This window comes from Carassius carassius, chromosome 4 (genome assembly GCF_963082965.1).
Source record: "Carassius carassius chromosome 4, fCarCar2.1, whole genome shotgun sequence".
NCBI lineage: Eukaryota > Metazoa > Chordata > Actinopteri > Cypriniformes > Cyprinidae > Carassius > Carassius carassius.
Window position 1 is genome coordinate 28,825,551 of NC_081758.1, and position 26,923 is coordinate 28,852,473.

Genomic DNA, 26,923 nt, shown 5'->3' on the forward strand with positions numbered 1-26,923 from the left:
TGTTATCTTAACTAATGCCTCACCATATATTCTTTTTACATCTTGGCAGAAGACTGTGTGTTGAGAATCAAAATCAATAAAGTATTTATTTTTAAGTGAGAGGAGGTTAGGTTAAAGAAAGCAATGTGGAAGTACAGTACTTTTTTATTGTGAAAGAATACAGTGATCTTTTGTAGTTGTTAGATGTCTCACAGAGGTTATATGTCAAGTCTCAACAATTTTTTTTCAATATGATTAAGAGCAGAAACATTGTCAGTCAGGTATTAGCAGAAATTCTGTATTTCCACAACTGTTCAAATAATTTTAAAATATAAAAAACTGCTTTCTGTAATTGTCTTAGTTTATAAATGTTCTTTACATTTAGGTTGACAAAACATTCCATATTTAATTGTCATTAGCATAGTTTCATTATTAAAAAATGAGAGCTATTGATTGTGATATGAAAGTCTTTCTGTGAAATTCTTCTTAATGAATTCATAGAGTATCCTAATTTTTATAGCTTACCCTAATGCAATGAAACTATAATATAATAATAATATGAAAAGGGGAAAAATAATTTATTTGTTGCCTCATATTTTACTTGAAGATTTTTGTGGTCTCGACATTGATTACCTATTTCCACTGTGCAGCATGCCTATTTCTTTAGTCTGTGTCTGTGCATGCACAAGTGAGGCATTGGAGGTATGTGTTTGTGTGGTAGTTTCCGCAAAAAAAGTATTTTGAGTAATGAATATCAATCATATTCAGTTCAGAATTAGTTTCCTTCAATATGTTTATGTGTATATGTCTGTCACGCTGCCTGATCTTTGTTTCCCTGGGTGTCCACTAGTGGGCTCACTTCCCCTTGGGCACCTCACCGTAGGCACTACAATTCCCACTAGCCTTGTCCCTTCATCACAGTAATCGCACTCCTGTTAATTGCACCAGGTGCCTTCATTTAATAGTCATTAGCCTCCGTATATTTACTAGTCTTTTCCTGTTGTCTGTATGGAGTCCTTGCCTTAAGGCGGGCGTACACGGTGCGATTTTTGCTGTCGTACGAGTTCGCATGCGATTTTTTTCCAATCGTATGGAAATCGCATATGCTCGTATGGTCGCGGCTCGTATCATTTACGATGAATTACGAGCCGAGCAGAGTGGCTTACGAGCACTTCCCGACCTCCCGATCATTTTTAAACATGTCTAAAAAGTTCGTGAGCTATCGGTTTGAATTCGTGACACGTGTGCGGTTGAACGAGCCGATTTGTTGATTTATCTGAAGTTGACCAATCACGAACTAGGAAAACCACAGAAGAGGAAACACGAACAGGGCAGCGCCACGGCGAATGTGGACTATTGACCAGGAGGATAAACTCGCTGAAGTCTGACAGGAACAGCGAGCGCTGTATGATGTTTCTAGAAACGTGTACCATGCTTTTTAGTTCTCTCTCTCGCGCGCGCGCTCTCTCTCTCACACACGCATTATGTAGTTTACAGGGACTCTCCATAGACGTAACGGTATTCTATACTGTATATCCCCATACACTACCTCTATCCATTACGGAAAATGCATGTTTAAAATTTCTATTAAACACCGTATAGTATTTTTTTAAAGCCATTTGGTTTACGAGGGCACAGGAATTGTCCTCACAAACCATGTTTACATTGTAATACCTATTTCAGATATTTATAAACCTACAAGAACACACACACACACACAGGGTGACCAAACGTCCCGGTTTCCTATTGCTGAAAAATAACATGTACGTGTAGGAAACAGTCACGGCTTGTATCAATATTGTATATGCAGTTATGGGAGAGGGAGAGCAGTTATATTAGGCGCGTTCGACTTGAAGCAGCGCTGCACAGAATGACATCACCTGTATGGCATCAAAGTACCGCGAGAGCGATTCGAATGCATTGGATATGTGTGCTCTCTTAGCGCTCTCGCGGTACTTTAGTGTCATACCTTCTGTGCGTGCAGCGGTGCTTCAAGTCGAACGCGTCTATCAACTTCGTGCGATTGCTTCTGGAATTCGCAGGTTGTAAAATCGTGTCGTATATCATCTCGTCCGTACGATTTTCAGATAAACTCACTCGTGCCGTGTGCGTGGACATACGATCTTCCGACCATCCGAATTCGCACCGTGTACGCCCGCATTTACGTGTCTTTACGTTTCCTGCCATACCCAGTCTTCTCATCTCCCGAGTTCCTCGCTTTCCGAGTTCCTGTTCCCTTCCTGTCCCTTCCGTGTTTGTTTATTTGGTTTATTTCTGGTTTTTACCTCAGCTTGTTTTGATTACGTTTTGGATTACCCTAATAAACATACCTGCTCTTGGATCTCTCTCTCCCTGTGTTTTACTGGGTCACGAACGTAACAATGTCTGTCTCAGTGTTTCTGTGTGTATGTTAGTGTGTAGTGTAAACACATCATTCTGGCCGCTATTTCTGGTGAGGAGGCACGCGACCCTGGAGATCAGTTTAGCTTCCCACTGTCAGTCACACAGATGACATGTGAAGAGCTCAGGGGACACGTGCACCACACAGCAGAGAAATGGTCTATCACTTTCGTACCCTGCTCTGCAGTTCCTGTGATCTTTCCACCTAGTTTTCCCGAAAGTGCATTTTCTAGTTTTAACATAGTCACTAATGATTGTATTCTGAAATTAGTGATGGCAATGAATACAACTACATGTACTCTTGACCCAATCCCAACATTTGTTCTAAAGGGGTGTCTCTCTTCAATTTGTCCCCTTATCTTGAACATTGTGAACACCTCCCTCACTACTGATTCAGTTCGAAAGGCCCTTAAAGTTGCAGCTATTACACCAGTCCTTAAAAAGATATGAAAGATATGCGTGAAAGCTGTTGACACTTTTTAAGTTAAGACTGCCTGAGAAAAACATGTTTTCAGTACAGTATGTGCTGTCAGATGAGATGTTGTCAGATTTAATGTTAGTCTCATTATTCTATTGTTATTTTTGTAACTTGTTATGAAATAAAACATCTCTCATCTCAGAAAAAAATGATTATCCTCTCCTGCCAAATGTTATACTTGTAGCACGCACTCTTCAATTGCACACGCAAATGCGGCAGCACACACTGTATATCATTTCACTAAAGCCAAAAAGAGACTACGAGCATGCAACATGTGAAAAAAAACATAAGTACCAATAAACCACATGACTTGTACTTCGTGTGTTAGCTGGGAAGGATTTGCATGAAGGTATGCTATTCATTCTATTCAGGAGCAGTGTACGTAACTGTTGTTTCCATAACCCAAAAATGCTATTTTATTTTCACTTTGTGTTATTTTGTATGTGTTTAAATTACTGTGGTTGCTCATACCAACTTAATTGTATTAACAAAAACTAGTTTGGGACTGCTATTTATTGCTATTTGTTTATTCATCAGTATTAGTCATATTCTTACAATTTATGTTTGTTATGTATGGGGTTAGAATTGTTGCATTATTCATAAAATTATGTTATGTTTTTTTTAACAAATATATATATACATACATACATACATACATACATACATAGTCAAAGTCACCTTTATTTATATAGCGCTTTAAACAAAATACATTGCGTCAAAGCAACTGAACAACATTCATTAGGAAAACAGTGTCAATAATGAAAAAATGATAGTTAAAGGCAGTTCATCATTGAACTCAGTTATGTCATCTCTGTTCAATTAAATAGTGTCTGTGCATTTATTTGCAATCAAGTCAACGATATCGCTGTAGATGAAGTGTCCCCAACTAAGCAAGCCAGAGGCGACAGCGGCAAGGAACCGAAACTCCATCGGTGACAGAATGGAGAAAAAAACCTTGGGAGAAACCAGGCTCAGTTGGGGGGCCAGTTCTCCTCTGACCAGACGAAACCAGTAGTTCAATTCCAGGCTGCAGCAAAGTCAGATTGTGCAGAAGAATCATCTGTTTCCTGTGGTCTTGTCCTGGTGCTCCTTTGAGACAAGGTCTTTACAGGGCATCTGTATCTGGGGCTCTAGTTGTCCTGGTCTCCGCTGTCTTTAAGGGATGTAGAGGTCCTTTCTAGGTGCTGATCCAGCATCTGGTCTGGATACGTACTGGATCCGGGTGACTGCAGTGACCCTCTGATCTGGACACAGACTGGATCTGGTGGCCACGGTGACCTCGGAACAAGAGAGAAACAGACAAATATTAGCGTAGATGCCATTCTTCTAATGATGTAGCAAGTACATAGGGTGTTATGGGAAGTGTTTCCGGTTCCGGTTTACCTAATTAATGCAGCCTAAAAATCCTTTAACGGATTTGGATAATAAAAGCATATTAGTATGTTATGTGTATGCCAGGTTAAAGAGATGGGTCTTTAATCTAGATTTAAACTGCAAGAGTGTGTCTGCCTCCCGAACAATGTTAGGTAGGTTATTCCAGAGTTTAGGCGCCAAATAGGAAAAGGATCTGCCGCCCGCAGTTGATTTTGTTATTCTAGGTATTATCAAATTGCCTGAGTTTTGAGAACGTAGCGGACGTAGAGGATTATAATGTAAAAGGAGCTCATTCAAATACTGAGGTGCTAAACCATTCAGGGCTTTATAGGTAATAAGCAATATTTTAAAATCTATACGATGCTTGATAGGGAGCCAGTGCAGTGTTGACAGGACAGGGCTAATATGGTCATACTTCCTGGTTCTAGTAAGAACTCTTGCTGCTGCATTTTGGACTAGCTGTAGTTTGTTTACTAAGCGTGCAGAACAACCACCCAATAAGGCATTACAATAATCTAACCTTGAGGTCATAAAAGCATGGATTAACATTTCTGCATTTGACATTGAGAGCATAGACCGTAATTTAGATATATTTTTGAGATGGAAAAATGCAGTTTTACAAATGCTAGAAACGTGGCTTTCTAAGGAAAGATTGCGATCAAATAGCACACCTAGGTTCCTAACTGATGATGAAGAATTGACAGAGCAACTATCAAGTCTTAGACAGTGTTCTAGGTTATTACAAGCAGAGTTTTTAGGTCCTATAATTAACACCTGTTTTTTCAGAATTTAGCAGTAAGAAATTACTCGTCATCCAGTTTTTTATATCGACTATGCAATCCATTAGTTTTTCAAATTGGTGTGTTTCACCGGGCTGCGAAGAAATATAGAGTTGAGTATCATCAGCATAACAGTGAAAGCTAACACCATGTTTCCTGATGATATCTCCCAAGGGTAACATATAAAGCGTGAAGAGTAGCGGCCCTAGTACTGAGCCTTGAGGTACTCCATACTGCACTTGTGATCGATAGGATACATCTTCATTCACTGCTACGAACTGATGGCGGTCATATAAGTATGATTTAAACCATGCTAATGCACTTCCATTAATGCCAACAAAGTGTTCAAGTCTATGCAAAAGAATGTTGTGGTCAATTGTGTCAAACGCAGCACTAAGATCCAATAAAACTAATAGAGAGATACACCCGTGATCAGATGATAAGAGCAGATCATTTGTAACTCTAAGGAGAGCAGTCTCAGAACTATGATACGGTCTAAATCCTGACTGGAAATCCTCACATATACCATTTTTCTCTAAGAAGGAATATAATTGTGAGGATACCACCTTTTCTAGTATCTTGGACAGAAAAGGGAGATTCGAGATTGGTCTATAATTAACTAGTTCTTTGGGGTCAAGCTGTGGTTTTTTGATGAGAGGCTTAATAACAGCCAGTTTGAAGGTTTTGGGGACATATCCTAATGACAATGAGGAATTAATAATAGTCAGAAGAGGATCTATGACTTCTGGAAGCACCTCTTTTAGGAGCTTAGATGGTATAGGGTCTAACATACATGTTGTTGGTTTAGATGATTTAACAAGTTTATACAATTCTTCCTCGCCTATAGTAGAGAATGAGTGGAACTGTTCCTCAGGGGGTCTATAGTGCACTGTCTGATGTGATACTGTAGCTGACGGCTGAATGGTTGCAATTTTATCTCTAATAGTATCGATTTTAGAAGTAAAGTAGTTCATAAAGTCATTACTGTTGTGATGTTGGGAAATGTCAACACTTGTTGAGGCTTTATTTTTCGTTAATTTAGCCACTGTATTGAATAAATACCTGGGGTTATGTTTGTTTTCTTCTAAAAGAGAAGAAAAGTAATCGGATCTAGCAGTTTTTAATGCTTTTCTGTAGGATACGTTACTTTCCCGCCAAGCAATACGAAATACCTCTAGTTTTGTTTTCCTCCAGCTGCGCTCCATTTTTCAGGCTGCTCTCTTTAGGGTGCGAGTATGCTCATTATACCATGGTGTCAAACTGTTTTCCTTAACCTTCCTTAAGCGTAAAGGAGCAACTGTATTTAAAGTGCTAGAAAAGAGAGAGTCCATAGTTTCTGTTACATCATCAAGTTCTGAAGTATATATATATATATATATTCTAAAGTGGGTCGCAGCTTGATGACCATGGGAAAATCTAGGTTCCATGGCTGAACCAGTTGAGAAGCACTGGTTTAAGGCACCATTTGGCTTATTGTCCATTCTAACTAAATTTGAAGTGACCTTCATTTCACATCATAGTCCTGACAGGCCGCTCGAATAGACTCTTGAATGTAAATGTAGAACATTTTATATATTTATACAGTATGCACTTTATTCAGGATGGACGCTGTATTGGAAACGAGGCTGTGAGGGATAGACTTTAAAATGGCATGCACTGTATTTAAAGGGTTAATTCACCCAATAATCAAAATTATGTCATTAATGACTCACCCTCATGTCGTTTCAAACCAGTAAAACCTCTTTTTATCTTTGGAACACAGTTTAAGATATTTTAGATTTAGTCAGAGAGCTCTCAGTCCCTCCATTGAAACTGTGTGTACGGTATACTGTCCATGTCCAGAAAGGTAAGAAAAACATCATCAAAGTAGTCCATGTGACATCAGAGGGTCAGTTAGAATTTTTTAAAAGCATCGAAAATACATTTTGGTCCAAAAATAGCAAAAACTACGACTTTATTCAGCATTGTCTTCTCCTCCGTGTCTGTTGTGAGAGAGAGTTCAAAACAAAGCAGTTTGTGATATCCGGTTCGCGAACAAATCATTCGATGTAACCGGATCTTTTTGAACCAGTTCACCAAATCGAACTGAATCGTTTTAAACTGTTTACGTCTCCAATAAGCATTAATCCACAAATGACTTAGGCTGTTAACTTTGTTAATGTGGCTGACAATCCCTCTGAGTTAAAATAAACCAATATCCCGGAGTAATTCATCTACTCAAACAGTACACTGACTGAACTGCTTTAGCTGTGCTAAATTGTAATAATATTTCACAATATTTAGTGTTTTTGATCAAACAGATTTAATACAAATCTTAAAAAAATCTTAAACCAAAACCCCAAACTTTTGAACAGTAATCTATATGTCTTACATTTTGTTTTCTGTATTATTCAGTTAAATTCAATGAAAAGGTTTCTGGAATGTTTCACACATTAATCTTCTCATGTTACTTACTATAACAAATATAATATTTACAATATCTATACTGATCTTAGTGAGATCATATATTTATCACTGGTGATGGAGGTTAATGTTAAAAAACTCTGAGAGTGAGCAGAGCCCAGCTAGATCATCAGTGGAGGATCAGAATGAGCCCACAGGGTTCGATTTATGAATCTGGCTGCTGTAACAGTGAAGTCTGTACCTAAAATGGCCAGACTGCTATTTCCAAGTCACTTGGCCTTGCAAGTCTGGTTTCAGAGTTGGACCTTGTTTTAAACATCTGTAACCAAAGCCAGGTTTATTAAGGAAGCCAGTGAAGCAGAATTAGATTAAATTTCTTGTTATTTTCATTCTCACATGCATAGCCATCAATTGTCTGGGGCTATAATAAAATCCATGTGTTATTATTTGGTGGTTTACTAAACACTCACGCACACATTCTAGAAGAACTTTGTGTACTTGTTTCAGCTTGATTTGCGCGCTAGATTTTCAAGTGTGATGACTGCATGTTAGCAACAGGTGTACAGAGACTTCAGATTCAAACACCAGATGTAATGCTTTCAACAGTCTTTTAAGACCAATAGCCAGAACTAAACAGTGTATAACACAAGAATTTAAACAATTGTCTGGAAGATAAAGTCTAATTTATAAGTATTCCTTGTATTTGCTCATATTTGTGAATAAACATGTCCTGCAAAGCTTGAGCTATGGACACTGGGCAAATGCATTAAATATAAATATATAATAAACAATGACATGTTTTACTGCATGTCAATATTCATTGTTTATTTTTGTGTATCAGCAATGGAGGCAGTTTTCCACATTTATCAGGTACACTAATTATATAAATGGTTGCACTTTCAGATCTGCATTTGCTGTGTTGTCAGATTATTGCCTAAATATTGTTTGTATTGTGCGAGTGGCATTTACTAGAGCAGGTTGTTAAGATTAACTTACATCAGTTCTAATAGATGACTTTGTTTCTTCATCTGGACAGATTTGGATCATTTGTTCACCAGTGGATCCTTTGCAGTGAATGGGTGCCCACAGAATGAGAGTTAAGAGAGCAAATAAAAGCATCACAATAATCTATGAGTAATCCGCAGAACTCCAGCCCAACTATTAACTTCTTGTGAAGTGAAAAGCTGTGTTTGTAAGAAACATTCATTATTTAAAGTGCAACCATTTATATATATATATATAAACACACAGCTTGTTTCTTAATTAATGGACTAAAGTCATGTGAATTTCTTGTGGATTATTGTGATGTTTTTCTTGTGAATTATTGTATTATGTATTGTATTATTGTATTATGTTTTTCTCAGCTGTTTGGACATGACGGCACCCATTCACTGCAGAGGATCCATCAGTTCCAATGAATAAACAAACCATGATCGCTTAATTTAACATGATAGATTTTCTTCTGTATAGCTTTCTTCATTAATTATAATTTGATTAAATTGATAAGTTTTGCAATTTCATGCTTGAATATTACAGATACATTTAAATGAAAAATATTTTGTAGTGGCATTGACCAAAGACTCATAAGCATACTATCATCATTGTGTCCTTGAGCCAGATATGTAATTGTTCCTTGGGGACCATTCTTGTAGTAAGTGTGCTATTGTTTGCTTTAATTAATAAAACATCTGCCAAAAATTTACTCTGGCCTGAAATGAAAATGCCAAACTTTTATGGACTCATCTTAACCACATCTCTGCAGCAGTCATTATGTCTAGATTTCACAGTCCTTCATGTCAGAAAGTATTTAGAGGATCAGACCACTTGTAATCAAAAGGATGACGCAGGGGGCTTTGTGCCAAAAGGGAGATGGTGGCCTTACACACTATCGAAATTTCCCAGATTCTGTAGATGGATGAAGCAGAAGCTGAAGTGTTTGTCATTCATGATGACAAGTATAATTGAAAGCAGAGTCAGTTTTACTGCCCATCAGTGCAAGGTCAGTGATTTCAGCTGCTCAGTTATGGTACTAATAATAATGTGAATGTTTCATTGTGTTTTTATGGCAGATCGAGCAGATTGTATGGTGAACACAGCATGCTAACTGCAAAGCTCAAGTGAAGATGAGGTGTGCAGAACGATTCATGATGGGGTGTAAATCAATAATAAGCTCTTTGTCTGAAGAGGGGGGCTCCAACGTCTTTGTTAAAGATGATAAATTAATCTGTTTTTATCTTTTTCCATCCTGGCTTCAGTACGGTTTCTCTCGTAACATAGACTGACATGTTTACTTGCTCAATGTGCATCTGTTTATGAAATAGACCTCATTTGCGCCTGCAAATTATGTGTGTTGTTCTGTTGTTGTCTTACACTGACTTGTCTGTTTACTATGAGAAAACGTTTGACTAGTTGGCTTTGAAAACCTGAACTGACAAATGATGTTCATGGTTTTGACCGTGAACCTTTGACCAGGACAAGCCAGTTCAGTTGTGAAAAGCTGAAATCTTTAGCAGACACTTTACATGCAGTGATTTTGTTTGATATGAAATAAGAGAGATAGGAAGGTTACATTGTGTACTGAGAGTGTTTCCAATGTCAATATTGTTACTTTTCCCAAAAGCTCAGATTTGTGATAATCAAGACCAGGTCAGGACAAATGTACAATCTCGTTAAATGACGGAAGACTGTGGGTTTACAAGGTGATAGCTGTCAGTAGTAATTATTCTACTGCTTCTGTCATGATGATTTATGACTTTGACCTTTGACCTTTTGACAGGTTGAACTTCCGGTGACCTTATGATGGATGGGTTGAACTTCCGGAATGAGTTCAGGGGCTAACCTATGACCGTTTCCCACGCATCGATCATGCGGTTTTGACAGAAAGTTTTACCCTATTGACCTAGTTAGTACTAAATTATAGTTTTTGACGGCTAGTTTAAACGGTAAAGGAAACACTCCCCACGCATCGATCAAGTGGTTTTGACAGAAAGTTTTACCCTATTGCCCTAGTTAGTTCTAAATCATGGTTTTAGGAAACCCTCCCGATGCATCGATCATGTGGTTTTGACAGAAGCTGTTTGAACTTTGTGTCAGTTAGCTTGTTTGAAGTTTGTGCCAGCTAACTTGTTTGAACTTTATCCCAGTTATACGGTTATGTGTGTGTGTGTGTGTGTGTGTGTGTGTGTGTGTGTGTGTGTGTGTGTGTGTGTGATTATATGGCTTCTCCCCCCTCCCATCACATTCCTGAGCAGTGTATAAATGGGATCGGTGTGTTCTACGTTTATATATAAAACATTATATAATTTATATAATATAATAATTATGCTAAAGTTGGAAACATTTTAGTTATTTCATATATGTGACATTCAGTTATTTCACATTTATATATAAAACATTCTATAATTTATATAATATTTATATAATTTATATAATATAATAATTATCATGCTAAAGTTGAAAACATTTTAGTTATTTCACATTTATATATATATATATATATATATATATATATATATATATATAAAACATTATATAATTTATATATAAAACATTATATAAATTACTAAAACAATTAAAGGTTTAAAACACATTTTAGTTATTTCATATATGAGACATTCAGTTATTTCACATTTATATATATAACATTCTATAATTTATATAATATAATTAATTAAAGGTTTAAAAAACATTTTAGTTATTTCATATATGTGACATTCAGTTATCTCACATTTATATATAAAACATTCTATAATTTATATATTAGAATTATCATGCTAAAGTTGAAAAAGAAAAACATTTAAGTTATTTCACATTTATATATAAAACATTCTATAATTTATATAATATAATAATTATCATGCTAAAGTTGAAAACATTTTAGTTATTTCATATATGTGACATTGTTATTTCACATATATATATATAAAACATTATATAATTTATATGATATAATTAATTATGCTAAGGTTGAAAAACATTTCAGTTATTTCACATTTATATATAAAACAGCCTATAATTTATATAATATAATAATTATCATGCTAAAGTTGAAAACATTTTAGTTATTTCACATTTATATATAAAACATTCTATAATTTATATAATATTTATATAATTTATATAATATAATTAATTATCATGCTAAAGTTGAAAAACATGCCGTTCTTTATATTCTATCTTTTATATAATATACATAATCTAAAAGCAATTTAACTAAGGTTGAAAAACATTGTGTACTTTTAAAAAGGTTATAAATGAAACGTTTCTAAAAAATATACCGAAACCGACTGTTTCAAATAAAACAAGATCCATTTTTTTAGGGGGCAGAAGAAGCTGTTTTCACATCAGCTTTGATCCTGACCCTCTGTGTCCCACTGTCTACGTCTGCACGCTACAGTGCACACTCGTCCGAATTTACTACAAAATCACAATATCTTCAAAGCCATTGCTAATTAAAACTAACGTATCTCACGCAGGAGTACCGTGTTTTGACAGTTTTCTGACGGTTCACCTATGAATTACGGTTGGTGCGCGGCTAGCATCTCTTGTACCCCTCTCTCTCTCCCTCTCATACATTCATTCGTCTCCAAGTCTTATTTTCTTCTTTTAATGAATATAAACACATTATACATTCGCAAACAATATAAAACAAAACATTTACATTCGTTTTAGTCATCACTAAAAATATACATTTTACCAGGATCGGGGAAAAAATATATAATTGAACACAATGAAGAATATGGTCTATTGAGGAACCCGGATGTGTCGTTGACACAATTCAGTTAAATTCATTTCACATTAATCGTTGCAAAACATTTTCTATATTATATTTAAAACCTTTTATATCCATCTTTATATCATATCTTTTTCAAAAAGCTGTTTAATTATTTATTTTAACCGTACACCTACAGTAGCACCACACACTAAAATGCTGCATGCACGTGCATTTTTTTAATTAAATTTCGTTTTTAAGCGATCTGAATTATGACTACCCTATACATTTAATCATAAACCACACGTACCCTGATATATCACTATAATATCCATTCCACTATACAATTTTGTATTCTGATAAACCAAATAAACAAGTGGACATACGCATGAACATATCAAGTTAAAAAGAGACTTATCTCTATTTTAAAAAATATGAAAAAATAAATAAATACAATTATATATGACAACGTGTTACTAAACCAGAACACACGTTTTAAACAAGTATTCATCATGTTTATAAAACACATCGCAGTAACAGACATGTTACTAAACCAAACCAAATCATTTATCATACATTTTTAATCATGTATTCAACATATACTTATAACACCAATGTCTGGGGGAGGCCAAAATACCTCCAGTCACCCCAAAACCCACTCAGACTCCAGGGGTTAAAGAATATGGAAATAAAAAATTATATAATGACATCATCATCCTAAAGCAATTCATTAAACAAAAAAAGTATAACTTAAAAAAAAGATTACTTATTTTAAATGTGATAGCATAGTATATAAAATAAACATTTCTGATGATACATATAAAAAATATCCCTTACATTTTTTTAGACCGGGGAGAGATGTCCAAACATGAATGAAATATCCCAAAATAAAATAATACGACTTAAAAAAATAAAGTAAAATGTTTAAATCATAAACAGAATCTCACAGGTCCAAGTTGGGGTATTCTCCTGTATGTGAGACCTGAAGGGGTGCTTCACACACCCCGCGCGTGGCGAGGGTGGAGTTCCAAACCGCATGATCTAAGCCAGAGGGGTACATTATTTCAAAGTTAACATTAATGTAATGTTTGAATAATCAGTACCCTCACTACATCTGATGTAATTCATTACATCTGTTTAAATGTTTCTTAATTCAACAAAATGATGATATATATAAAATATTTAGATTTTTATATAATATTATATAATAATTATTTATATCATATCATATATATAATTATATTATATTAGATGCGTTATGCATTAATCACTTTAGATTCTTTAAAGTTCTTATTTTTTGCATGATCTTCAAAGTTTTTAATACCATCTTTCTGTCTCCCTCTCCCTCTCTCACACGGACACACACACACACACACACACACACACACACACACACACACACACACACACACACACACACACACACACACACACACAGACAATGAAACATGATGCCAAAGTCTTTCTGTATGTTTTAAAAATAAAGCTAAAAATATTGATTTTGCTTTAAATGTATGCTACATTTGTTTGTCGCAGCATAGACTGTGAAGTTTAGATGAAGTTGATTGATCTTTTAGAAGAATTCTTTCAGAGAAAGACCCTCAATCGTATTCACCCATTAAAGATGGTTCAGGAGAGATGGGCTTCTGGACCCACGCATCCTAGAGATGTAATTTATGTGCGTTGCTACGGTCGTAAACCTTTCACATATCTACGGTACTTTCAGACACAGAGCAGGAAAGACATTTGCAGGGCCTCTGTTTAACCGTTCCAAAATACCTCCATTTAAAAGCAAAATTAAAATATAAAAATGACCGCCTGTACAGCTGTAGTTCTATTTTATATTAAAAGTATCCTTACTATCCATATTATATTCTTTATTTAAAACGATATATTTAACCGGCAGTATCCCCCCAACGTGTTTTCCATCAGTTGTTTGGCCTTCGGGCTTTTTACGTAGTGCTTTTCAGTTACTGTAAGATCGCTTTACACTAGTGTAATGAAAGTTAACTTTTCTTAAAGTTTATAGTTGTATTTTACTGTATCCGCATCCTTCTATCCTGTAGATTGTATGCGTACTGTAAAATAACAAATATACATTTAGCTTAAAGTCAGTAAAATAATTACACCTACAATTTGAAACGTGTTTAAACACATTGTGTGTCACTAAAGCAAGGCACGCCGTCTATCGTCTTATTTTTTTTAAATAACCTGATGACCAGCATTGTTTCTTCATATAATTTATGCCCCCGAGTGCTTTTCTCACACGAGTAGAAAACTCTTTCTCTTTGGATGTGTTTGGCAGAAACATAATTTCTACATCAGAAAATTTTTTAAATGTACCACTGAACTTTTCTCATTCGACAGAAATACTATTTTCAAATTATTTACCCGGCCTATGACACTCGGTGTAAATGTTCTTACCTAGAACAGAAAACATACGCTTTGATTATTTTGTAGGCATCGTGTAATGTTAAATGGTTTACTAAAAAAATTAAAGCACCGGCAGCTGTGATTTTCAAAATGAAAGACATGTAAGACATGCTAAGGATGTGTCAACTATTATCATCATTTCCCTTTGACCCGGATAATATGGTAATTAATTTTCTATGCGAGTGACACAATATACAGTTCTCATACTATTGGTGTAAATAGCCGTGCTAAAACATTTATGACTATTTTTGCAGGCCAGCAGATCATGTCAAGGGTGTTTCACATCTAAGAATCACAATGTTTTGTAAATGACGTTTTTCTTACACCTCGAGATTTAACCGTATCAAGATTTTGGATGGCCGTTCGCAATTTGTTTGTTGGACCGTACGTTTTTAGGCGATCTTTGTGCGGCGTCATCGTAATAGGAATAAATGAAAATTAAGAAATTAAGTTACAGTTTTTCTCTTCGAGATATTTTTTTTTAGCGCAACTTCGTGTCTGTCCAAAAAGTGTGATCGCATGAAGCATCGACGCAAAAATGAAGTCTAGCTGTTTTACACTTAAAACTATTACAACATCAAGCGTTACACTCGTTTAAGTTTCCACACTCTTGTTGAGATACATTTTTTCATCCATAACCTTTCGTGTATTCGAGCGACCAAATCACTAAGAAAGACAGTATAGCAAGAAAACTAACGTTTACAACGCATATAGAATTCAGAATACAATCGTTAAAGTATTTATTTATTTATTTTGATTTGTAAATGATATTTTTATTACTCCGTTAGATTTAGTCATCATGTTCGGATAGCCGATGACACAATTCACATTCTGTTTTAAGACTCCTGTAAGTTCATGCTAACTCTCGCGTGGGAAAGAGAGCGGGGTGAGCGCATTCTATTCATTTAAGAAAAATTATTAAACATTTGCCCAAACTTTTTTATTATTTTGACAAAACACAACACGACGACATTAAAGAATGTTATCAGTTCCTACGGCCATCTTCTTTGATTCAAATAAAGCAACATCTCTGGTGTACGTGTGTATGCGCTAAACATCTTTGCTTTTCCACTTCTGACAGATTTGTTAGATGGGCTACCGTTGTAATACAAACACATTTGAGAACTACGATGTTCTCACTTTTGTAACGGTTATAGAAAAATGCCATACACACTTTTGCATTTCATAATTCAGTGATTTTAGCTGTAATGAGCACATGAGACAAAAATTGTCCAGAGATAGTCGACCGATCTGTTGACACGTTGTTTTGCAGTTTTCTGATGAAGAGTTTTCTCTGACCGCGGTCAAACATACACTGCCTGTTCATAGGAATTTTACAGCATAAAAATATCACCCCTACATCTAGAGCTCTTGTTCATATAGCCGATGACGACGTTCACATTTTACTCGTCGTACTCGTTTCAACATTTCCGCTTGACATTAAAGAGTAGGCCTATGCCCCTTCGGTCGTAAGCATTATCATCTACCGCGTGCTGAGATTTTTCTGCTTTGTCCACTTTTGACGGATTTGCTAGAGGGACTATGTCACCTCGTTGTAACGTGATTACGTTTAAGATCCATAAGATTGCACTACATTCACCTGAAAAGGTTATAGACTTACTCTTTTATACAGGAAACGCGTATCAGAATAACAAATACCTAATAGTGAAATCCAGTATTCTAAACTATTGTGAAAGTTTTAATGCAACTCTGTAAATAGCTTTTTTTTTCTACTACTGTATACATTATTGTTTGGTTGTCTTTGTACGGTACTTCAATCAATAAACCACTGTTGATAAGTCGTTCATTTAAGTGAGAGACGGGATGATTTTGACTGTTTCAGTCATTCATCGTGTTTAAGGTCTGATCCGGAAACCGCGCTACGACTGGAACTGCGCTCTGTCACGTCTAAATAACCCGTTGTTCTTTAAGAAAACACGAGGCGAGCAGTTTCTGACATCTATTAATTCACTTCATTTTTTCACAACCGCAAATGTTTTGTTTAGCATACATATTAGTTTTAGTCAGTTACATAGGCGTCACGCATGAAGTTTATAGTTATTTTAAATGATTATGATAGAGTTACAGGTTTAGGTTAGTGTGGCGCCTGTAAGCGGTGAAAACTTCAAGCATCGTAGACGACGGTGTTACTCAAACAGCCCATAGCGTTATCTTTTAACAAACTATTGTATTGCGCGTTACTAAGACAAAATCTGTAACAGCGTTCATTAATATGTTGAAATGAAAATAAACATACAAAACTTTATAATGACCGCGAGTTTAGTATAGCCTAACACCGCATAGACAAATGTTTGTTCTAACTCTTTCGCCCTAAAATTGCGAGATTTCTTGACTTTGCCGTGTTTAACGGACTCTAGATCTCATCGCGCCGTAGCGAACTGTAAACCACACACTTTCTCATCGCATTACGCTAAGAAAACAGCACATGGTTAAAGCCTTTACACCATAAACTGTCTAAAGTTGTTAATGTACAAGCACAGTAAACTATTTCTACAAAAAATATCATCGCACTACAGTTTTTTTTTTTTTTTTTTTTGCGTATGATACATCGTTCAACAATACTTTTGCACACTCATTCGACTGTATTTATTACCACCGTTCTCACGTTCCTGCTGTTCATAATGAATATATAATCCTTCATTGCATTCATATTTATATTCTGTATATACTCCGATCGATATTGTACGTATATAGCAACTACACTGTACTTTCTGTATGTCATAGCTTTACTTACTCTGCACTTTTATGAATATAAAACACTATATTCTCGCGCTTCTGGTTCGATGCTAACTGCATTTCATTAGCTCTGTACTTGTACTCTGCATAATGACAATAAAGTCGAATCTAATCTAAACAAGTACAATCGTACGCTTCCAGGACTTTGCTCATTCTTTCTGTTTAAATTTGTTTAAACGGACTTTCACATTCTTATTTTCACCAACTAAGTGTAATTTCCTAGGCCTCGCGGATTGTTTTTCTAGTTTTGCCGTCAACCCCTTTGTTCATACGCCGCGATATCTCTGTGAATCTGCTTGATTTCATAAATCAAGACATTGACAAAAAATGAACTCGGTGAAAGAATATCCAGTGAAGGGATTCAAACTTTTATTTCAACAATACAGTGTTGAATTTACATGCATACAATGAAGTAATGAAGAAAGTGATCAAATTGTTATTACAAATAATAGTGATGACATCACAAGTTATCTAGCCAGAAAAGAAAATCTCGGCAGGCGCTCAAGTTTTGTTCTATTATGAAATTGACGACGGTTTCAATAATTTCATGTATCGCGAACCCATAATGTTTAGCGACTAACATCACACACAAATCCGTTATGCACGTACACAGACAGAGAGTCTCGTTAATGTACATCTCGTCGCTACATTCGGCCGTCACATACAGAATCTTTCTGGTCGTTACACAAATCGGCGCCTTGCTGGTCGTATACAAGCTCGACAAATCGGGCCATGGATTATTTTTCAGGCTTCTTACAACGTCCATTTCTTTCTTGAGATTTGTTACGCGCTTGGAATCCGTCGTACAATCATGATTCGGATCAGACGCATCGTCTATGATTTTACGCATCAGATCGATCATTTGCTCTCTGAAACATTGTTTAAACATAGAGTCTATGTTGGCTTTTACAGGACACATCCTTCCTTCGGCACAGCCGCACTCCACTCGCTCATCCGCACCAGCGCTGGTAGTGGCAGACATCCTTTTCAGAATTTATTCCAAGACGTAAACCGAGTGTTTTTAAAATCCACGACTATCCAGGCCTTGTGCAATTTTTTGATCGTTTTGATCGCTGAAGCCGATTCTGTCAGTCCACGTAGATAATGTTTTGATTGACAAGATGTTGCAGTTTGATTGACAAGATGTTCGCGGATCATAAAAAATCCTGTGATAACTGCAGAGTTTATGAGGTCAGCCGCTCACAAGGAATAAAGACTAGCCGTAGTCACGAGGAAGTAGTGGCGGATCTTCTGTACATTCAAACAAAAAATAAAAATGAGCGGTCTTGTTTCTACGTATCAAATGTTGCTTGGTTGGTTGTTGAAATGGGGGTGTTGCACACAAAAGCGGAGTAGGTTGAAGGGGGCTTGGTTAGGGTTTGACTCGCGAGAAATATGAAGAAACAAACTTGTATCTGATATAAAATAGGATAGTATAATGATATAACGTAAGAGATAAAATATTTTATGAAATCAAGCAGATTCACAGAGATATCGCGGCGTATGAACAAAGGGGTTGACGGCAAAACTAGAAAAACAATCCGCGAGGCCTAGGAAATTACACTTAGTTGGTGAAAATAAGAATGTGAAAGTCCGTTTAAACAAATTTAAACAGAAAGAATGAGCAAAGTCCTGGAAGCGTACGATTGTACTTGTTTAGATTAGATTCGACTTTATTGTCATTATGCAGAGTACAAGTACAGAGCTAATGAAATGCAGTTAGCATCGAACCAGAAGCGCGAGAATATAGTGTTTTATATTCATAAAAGTGCAGAGTAAGTAAAGCTATGACATACAGAAAGTACAGTGTAGTTGCTATATACGTACAATATCGATCGGAGTATATACAGAATATAAATATGAATGCAATGAAGGATTAAATATACATTATGAACAGCAGGAACGTGAGAACGGTGGTAATAAATACAGTCGAATGAGTGTGCAAAAGTATTGTTGAACGATGTATCATACGCAAAAAAAAAAAAAAAAAAAACTGTAGTGCGATGATATTTTTTGTAGAAATAGTTTACTGTGCTTGTACATTAACAACTTTAGACAGTTTATGGTGTAAAGGCTTTAACCATGTGATGTTTTCTTAGCGTAATGCGATGAGAAAGTGTGTGGTTTACAGTTCGCTACGGCGCGATGAGATCTAGAGTCCGTTAAACACGGCAAAGTCAAGAAATCTCGCAATTTTAGGGCGAAAGAGTTAGAACAAACATTTGTCTATGCGGTGTTAGGCTATACTAAACTCGCGGTCATTATAAAGTTTTGTATGTTTATTTTCATTTCAACATATTAATGAACGCTGTTACAGATTTTGTCTTAGTAACGCGCAATACAATAGTTTGTTAAAAGATAACGCTATGGGCTGTTTGAGTAACACCGTCGTCGACGATGCTTGAAGTTTTCACCGCTTACAGGCGCCACACTAACTTAAACCTGTAACTCTATCATAATTATTTAAAATAACTATAAACTTCATGCGTGACGCCTATGTAACTGACTAAAACTAATATGTATGCTAAACAAAACATTTGCGGTTGTGAAAAAATGAAGTGAATTAATAGATGTCAGAAACTGCTCGCCTCGTGTTTTCTTAAAGAACAACGGGTTATTTAGACGTGACAGAGCGCAGTTCCAGTCGTAGCGCGGTTTCCGGATCAGACCTTAAACACGATGAATGACTGAAACAGTCAAAATCATCCCGTCTCTCACTTAAATGAACGACTTATCAACAGTGGTTTATTGATTGAAATACCGTACAAAGACAACCAAACAATAATGTATACAGTAGTAGAAAAAAAAAGCTATTTACAGAGTTGCATTAAAACTTTCACAATAGTTTAGAATACTGGATTTCACTATTAGGTATTTGTTATTCTGATACGCGTTTCCTGTATAAAAGAGTAAGTCTATAACCTTTTCAGGTGAATGTAGTGCAATCTTATGGATCTTAAACGTAATCACGTTACAACGAGGTGACATAGTCCCTCTAGCAAATCCGTCAAAAGTGGACAAAGCAGAAAAATCTCAGCACGCGGTAGATGATAATGCTTACGACCGAAGGGGCATAGGCCTACTCTTTAATGTCAAGCGGAAATGTTGAAACGAGTACGACGAGTAAAATGTGAACGTCGTCATCGGCTATATGAACAAGAGCTCTAGATGTAGGGGTGATATTTTTATGCTGTAAAATTCCTATGAACAGGCAGTGTATGTTTGACCGCGGTCAGAGAAAACTCTTCATCAGAAAACTGCAAAACAACGTGTCAACAGATCGGTCGACTATCTCTGGACAATTTTTGTCTCATGTGCTCATTACAGCTAAAATCACTGAATTATGAAATGCAAAAGTGTGTATGGCATTTTTCTATAACCGTTACAAAAGTGAGAACATCGTAGTTCTCAAATGTGTTTGTATTACAACGGTAGCCCATCTAACAAATCTGTCAGAAGTGGAAAAGCAAAGATGTTTAGCGCATACACACGTACACCAGAGATGTTGCTTTATTTGAATCAAAGAAGATGGCCGTAGGAACTGATAACATTCTTTAATGTCGTCGTGTTGTGTTTTGTCAAAATAATAAAAAAGTTTGGGCAAATGTTTAATAATTTTTCTTAAATGAATAGAATGCGCTCACCCCGCTCTCTTTCCCACGCGAGAGTTAGCATGAACTTACAGGAGTCTTAAAACAGAATGTGAATTGTGTCATCGGCTATCCGAACATGATGACTAAATCTAACGGAGTAATAAAAATATCATTTACAAATCAAAATAAATAAATAAATACTTTAACGATTGTATTCTGAATTCTATATGCGTTGTAAACGTTAGTTTTCTTGCTATACTGTCTTTCTTAGTGATTTGGTCGCTCGAATACACGAAAGGTTATGGATGAAAAAATGTATCTCAACAAGAGTGTGGAAACTTAAACGAGTGTAACGCTTGATGTTGTAATAGTTTTAAGTGTAAAACAGCTAGACTTCATTTTTGCGTCGATGCTTCATGCGATCACACTTTTTGGACAGACACGAAGTTGCGCTAAAAAAAAATATCTCGAAGAGAAAAACTGTAACTTAATTTCTTAATTTTCATTTATTCCTATTACGATGACGCCGCACAAAGATCGCCTAAAAACGTACGGTCCGACAAACAAATTGCGAACGGCCATCCAAAATCTTGATACGGTTAAATCTCGAGGTGTAAGAAAAACGTCATTTACAAAACATTGTGATTCTTAGATGTGAAACACCCTTGACATGATCTGCTGGCCTGCAAAAATAGTCATAAATGTTTTAGCACGGCTATTTACACCAATAGTATGAGAACTGTATATTGTGTCACTCGCATAGAAAATTAATTACCATATTATCCGGGTCAAAAGGAAATGATGATAATAGTTGACACATCCTTAGCATGTCTTACATGTCTTTCATTTTGAAAATCACAGCTGCCGGTGCTTTAATTTTTTTAGTAAACCATTTAACATTACACGATGCCTACAAAATAATCAAAGCGTATGTTTTCTGTTCTAGGTAAGAACATTTACACCGAGTGTCATAGGCCGGGTAAATAATTTGAAAATAGTATTTCTGTCGAATGAGAAAAGTTCAGTGGTACATTTAAAAAATTTTCTGATGTAGAAATTATGTTTCTGCCAAACACATCCAAAGAGAAAGAGTTTTCTACTCGTGTGAGAAAAGCACTCGGGGGCATAAATTATATGAAGAAACAATGCTGGTCATCAGGTTATTTAAAAAAAATAAGACGATAGACGGCGTGCCTTGCTTTAGTGACACACAATGTGTTTAAACACGTTTCAAATTGTAGGTGTAATTATTTTACTGACTTTAAGCTAAATGTATATTTGTTATTTTACAGTACGCATACAATCTACAGGATAGAAGGATGCGGATACAGTAAAATACAACTATAAACTTTAAGAAAAGTTAACTTTCATTACACTAGTGTAAAGCGATCTTACAGTAACTGAAAAGCACTACGTAAAAAGCCCGAAGGCCAAACAACTGATGGAAAACACGTTGGGGGGATACTGCCGGTTAAATATATCGTTTTAAATAAAGAATATAATATGGATAGTAAGGATACTTTTAATATAAAATAGAACTACAGCTGTACAGGCGGTCATTTTTATATTTTAATTTTGCTTTTAAATGGAGGTATTTTGGAACGGTTAAACAGAGGCCCTGCAAATGTCTTTCCTGCTCTGTGTCTGAAAGTACCGTAGATATGTGAAAGGTTTACGACCGTAGCAACGCACATAAATTACATCTCTAGGATGCGTGGGTCCAGAAGCCCATCTCTCCTGAACCATCTTTAATGGGTGAATACGATTGAGGGTCTTTCTCTGAAAGAATTCTTCTAAAAGATCAATCAACTTCATCTAAACTTCACAGTCTATGCTGCGACAAACAAATGTAGCATACATTTAAAGCAAAATCAATATTTTTAGCTTTATTTTTAAAACATACAGAAAGACTTTGGCATCATGTTTCATTGTCTGTGTGTGTGTGTGTGTGTGTGTGTGTGTGTGTGTGTGTGTGTGTCCGTGTGAGAGAGGGAGAGGGAGACAGAAAGATGGTATTAAAAACTTTGAAGATCATGCAAAAAATAAGAACTTTAAAGAATCTAAAGTGATTAATGCATAACGCATCTAATATAATATAATTATATATATGATATGATATAAATAATTATTATATAATATTATATAAAAATCTAAATATTTTATATATATCATCATTTTGTTGAATTAAGAAACATTTAAACAGATGTAATGAATTACATCAGATGTAGTGAGGGTACTGATTATTCAAACATTACATTAATGTTAACTTTGAAATAATGTACCCCTCTGGCTTAGATCATGCGGTTTGGAACTCCACCCTCGCCACGCGCGGGGTGTGTGAAGCACCCCTTCAGGTCTCACATACAGGAGAATACCCCAACTTGGACCTGTGAGATTCTGTTTATGATTTAAACATTTTACTTTATTTTTTTAAGTCGTATTATTTTATTTTGGGATATTTCATTCATGTTTGGACATCTCTCCCCGGTCTAAAAAAATGTAAGGGATATTTTTTATATGTATCATCAGAAATGTTTATTTTATATACTATGCTATCACATTTAAAATAAGTAATCTTTTTTTTAAGTTATACTTTTTTTGTTTAATGAATTGCTTTAGGATGATGATGTCATTATATAATTTTTTATTTCCATATTCTTTAACCCCTGGAGTCTGAGTGGGTTTTGGGGTGACTGGAGGTATTTTGGCCTCCCCCAGACATTGGTGTTATAAGTATATGTTGAATACATGATTAAAAATGTATGATAAATGATTTGGTTTGGTTTAGTAACATGTCTGTTACTGCGATGTGTTTTATAAACATGATGAATACTTGTTTAAAACGTGTGTTCTGGTTTAGTAACACGTTGTCATATATAATTGTATTTATTTATTTTTTCATATTTTTTAAAATAGAGATAAGTCTCTTTTTAACTTGATATGTTCATGCGTATGTCCACTTGTTTATTTGGTTTATCAGAATACAAAATTGTATAGTGGAATGGATATTATAGTGATATATCAGGGTACGTGTGGTTTATGATTAAATGTATAGGGTAGTCATAATTCAGATCGCTTAAAAACGAAATTTAATTAAAAAAATGCACGTGCATGCAGCATTTTAGTGTGTGGTGCTACTGTAGGTGTACGGTTAAAATAAATAATTAAACAGCTTTTTGAAAAAGATATGATATAAAGATGGATATAAAAGGTTTTAAATATAATATAGAAAATGTTTTGCAACGATTAATGTGAAATGAATTTAACTGAATTGTGTCAACGACACATCTGGGTTCCTCAATAGACCATATTCTTCATTGTGTTCAATTATATATTTTTTCCCCGATCCTGGTAAAATGTATATTTTTAGTGATGACTAAAACGAATGTAAATGTTTTGTTTTATATTGTTTGCGAATGTATAATGTGTTTATATTCATTAAAAGAAGAAAATAAGACTTGGAGACGAATGAATGTATGAGAGGGAGAGAGAGAGGGGTACAAGAGATGCTAGCCGCGCACCAACCGTAATTCATAGGTGAACCGTCAGAAAACTGTCAAAACACGGTACTCCTGCGTGAGATACGTTAGTTTTAATTAGCAATGGCTTTGAAGATATTGTGATTTTGTAGTAAATTCGGACGAGTGTGCACTGTAGCGTGCAGACGTAGACAGTGGGACACAGAGGGTCAGGATCAAAGCTGATGTGAAAACAGCTTCTTCTGCCCCCTAAAAAAATGGATCTTGTTTTATTTGAAACAGTCGGTTTCGGTATATTTTTTAGAAACGTTTCATTTATAACCTTTTTAAAAGTACACAATGTTTTTCAACCTTAGTTAAATTGCTTTTAGATTATGTATATTATATAAAAGATAGAATATAAAGAACGGCATGTTTTTCAACTTTAGCATGATAATTAATTATATTATATAAATTATATAAATATTATATAAATTATAGAATGTTTTATATATAAATGTGAAATAACTAAAATGTTTTCAACTTTAGCATGATAATTATTATATTATATAAATTATAGGCTGTTTTATATATAAATGTGAAATAACTGAAATGTTTTTCAACCTTAGCATAATTAATTATATCATATAAATTATATAATGTTTTATATATATATATGTGAAATAACAATGTCACATATATGAAATAACTAAAATGTTTTCAACTTTAGCATGATAATTATTATATTATATAAATTATAGAATGTTTTATATATAAATGTGAAATAACTTAAATGTTTTTCTTTTTCAACTTTAGCATGATAATTCTAATATATAAATTATAGAATGTTTTATATATAAATGTGAGATAACTGAATGTCACATATATGAAATAACTAAAATGTTTTTTAAACCTTTAATTAATTATATTATATAAATTATAGAATGTTATATATATAAATGTGAAATAACTGAATGTCTCATATATGAAATAACTAAAATGTGTTTTAAACCTTTAATTGTTTTAGTAATTTATATAATGTTTTATATATAAATTATATAATGTTTTATATATATATATATATATATATATATATAAATGTGAAATAACTAAAATGTTTTCAACTTTAGCATGATAATTATTATATTATATAAATTATATAAATATTATATAAATTATAGAATGTTTTATATATAAATGTGAAATAACTGAATGTCACATATATGAAATAACTAAAATGTTTCCAACTTTAGCATAATTATTATATTATATAAATTATATAATGTTTTATATATAAACGTAGAACACACCGATCCCATTTATACACTGCTCAGGAATGTGATGGGAGGGGGGAGAAGCCATATAATCACACACACACACACACACACACACACACACACACACACACACACACACACACACACACACACATAACCGTATAACTGGGATAAAGTTCAAACAAGTTAGCTGGCACAAACTTCAAACAAGCTAACTGACACAAAGTTCAAACAGCTTCTGTCAAAACCACATGATCGATGCATCGGGAGGGTTTCCTAAAACCATGATTTAGAACTAACTAGGGCAATAGGGTAAAACTTTCTGTCAAAACCACTTGATCGATGCGTGGGGAGTGTTTCCTTTACCGTTTAAACTAGCCGTCAAAAACTATAATTTAGTACTAACTAGGTCAATAGGGTAAAACTTTCTGTCAAAACCGCATGATCGATGCGTGGGAAACGGTCATAGGTTAGCCCCTGAACTCATTCCGGAAGTTCAACCCATCCATCATAAGGTCACCGGAAGTTCAACCTGTCAAAAGGTCAAAGGTCAAAGTCATAAATCATCATGACAGAAGCAGTAGAATAATTACTACTGCTGTCAATACAAAAAGAATCAGGCACTGATTTGGAAGAGGTGAAAATCTATCCAATGTGCAATTACCCATTGTCGTCATCATGATCAGAGAGAGACGGGATGGAGGATTATGTAAAACGCAGGTGGTGGCAGTCTCAAGGCTTGACTGTTGCCTGAGCCTTACATAAGGGCATTGTATGTTTTTAATCACTGTCAGATGAAAGAAGAACCTGAGGCACATGCAACTTTTTTCACATACATACAAAAAACACTTTAACTGTATTTGTCGAAACCCACTCATGACAAAATTTAAATGATTAAACAAAATACAAACTTGTTAATAAATTCAGTAGAAACCATTCACTTTCTGTGTGTAATATACAAAAAAGAGACAGATGAAGAATGGAAAATTATACAATGCAAATGAATGAATGAATGAATAGTAAATAAATACAAACATGTTCAAACATTCTTAATATTTAATAAAACGGTATGCATAAACTAACCTACTCCCTACAAGTAGTCATAAGTAGTCTTAAGCTTAAAAAAAGGGTTAAAGCTTTTGAGGCGCTTTCTGTCTGTCAGTCTTCTCGTCTTTTTGCGCGTTCCCAAAGCGGAAAGAGGAAATACATCCATATATGGAAAGTCGGACGCTAACAACGCGCTATAGATGAACTTCATGAACCTGACGGTTTTCAAGCGTT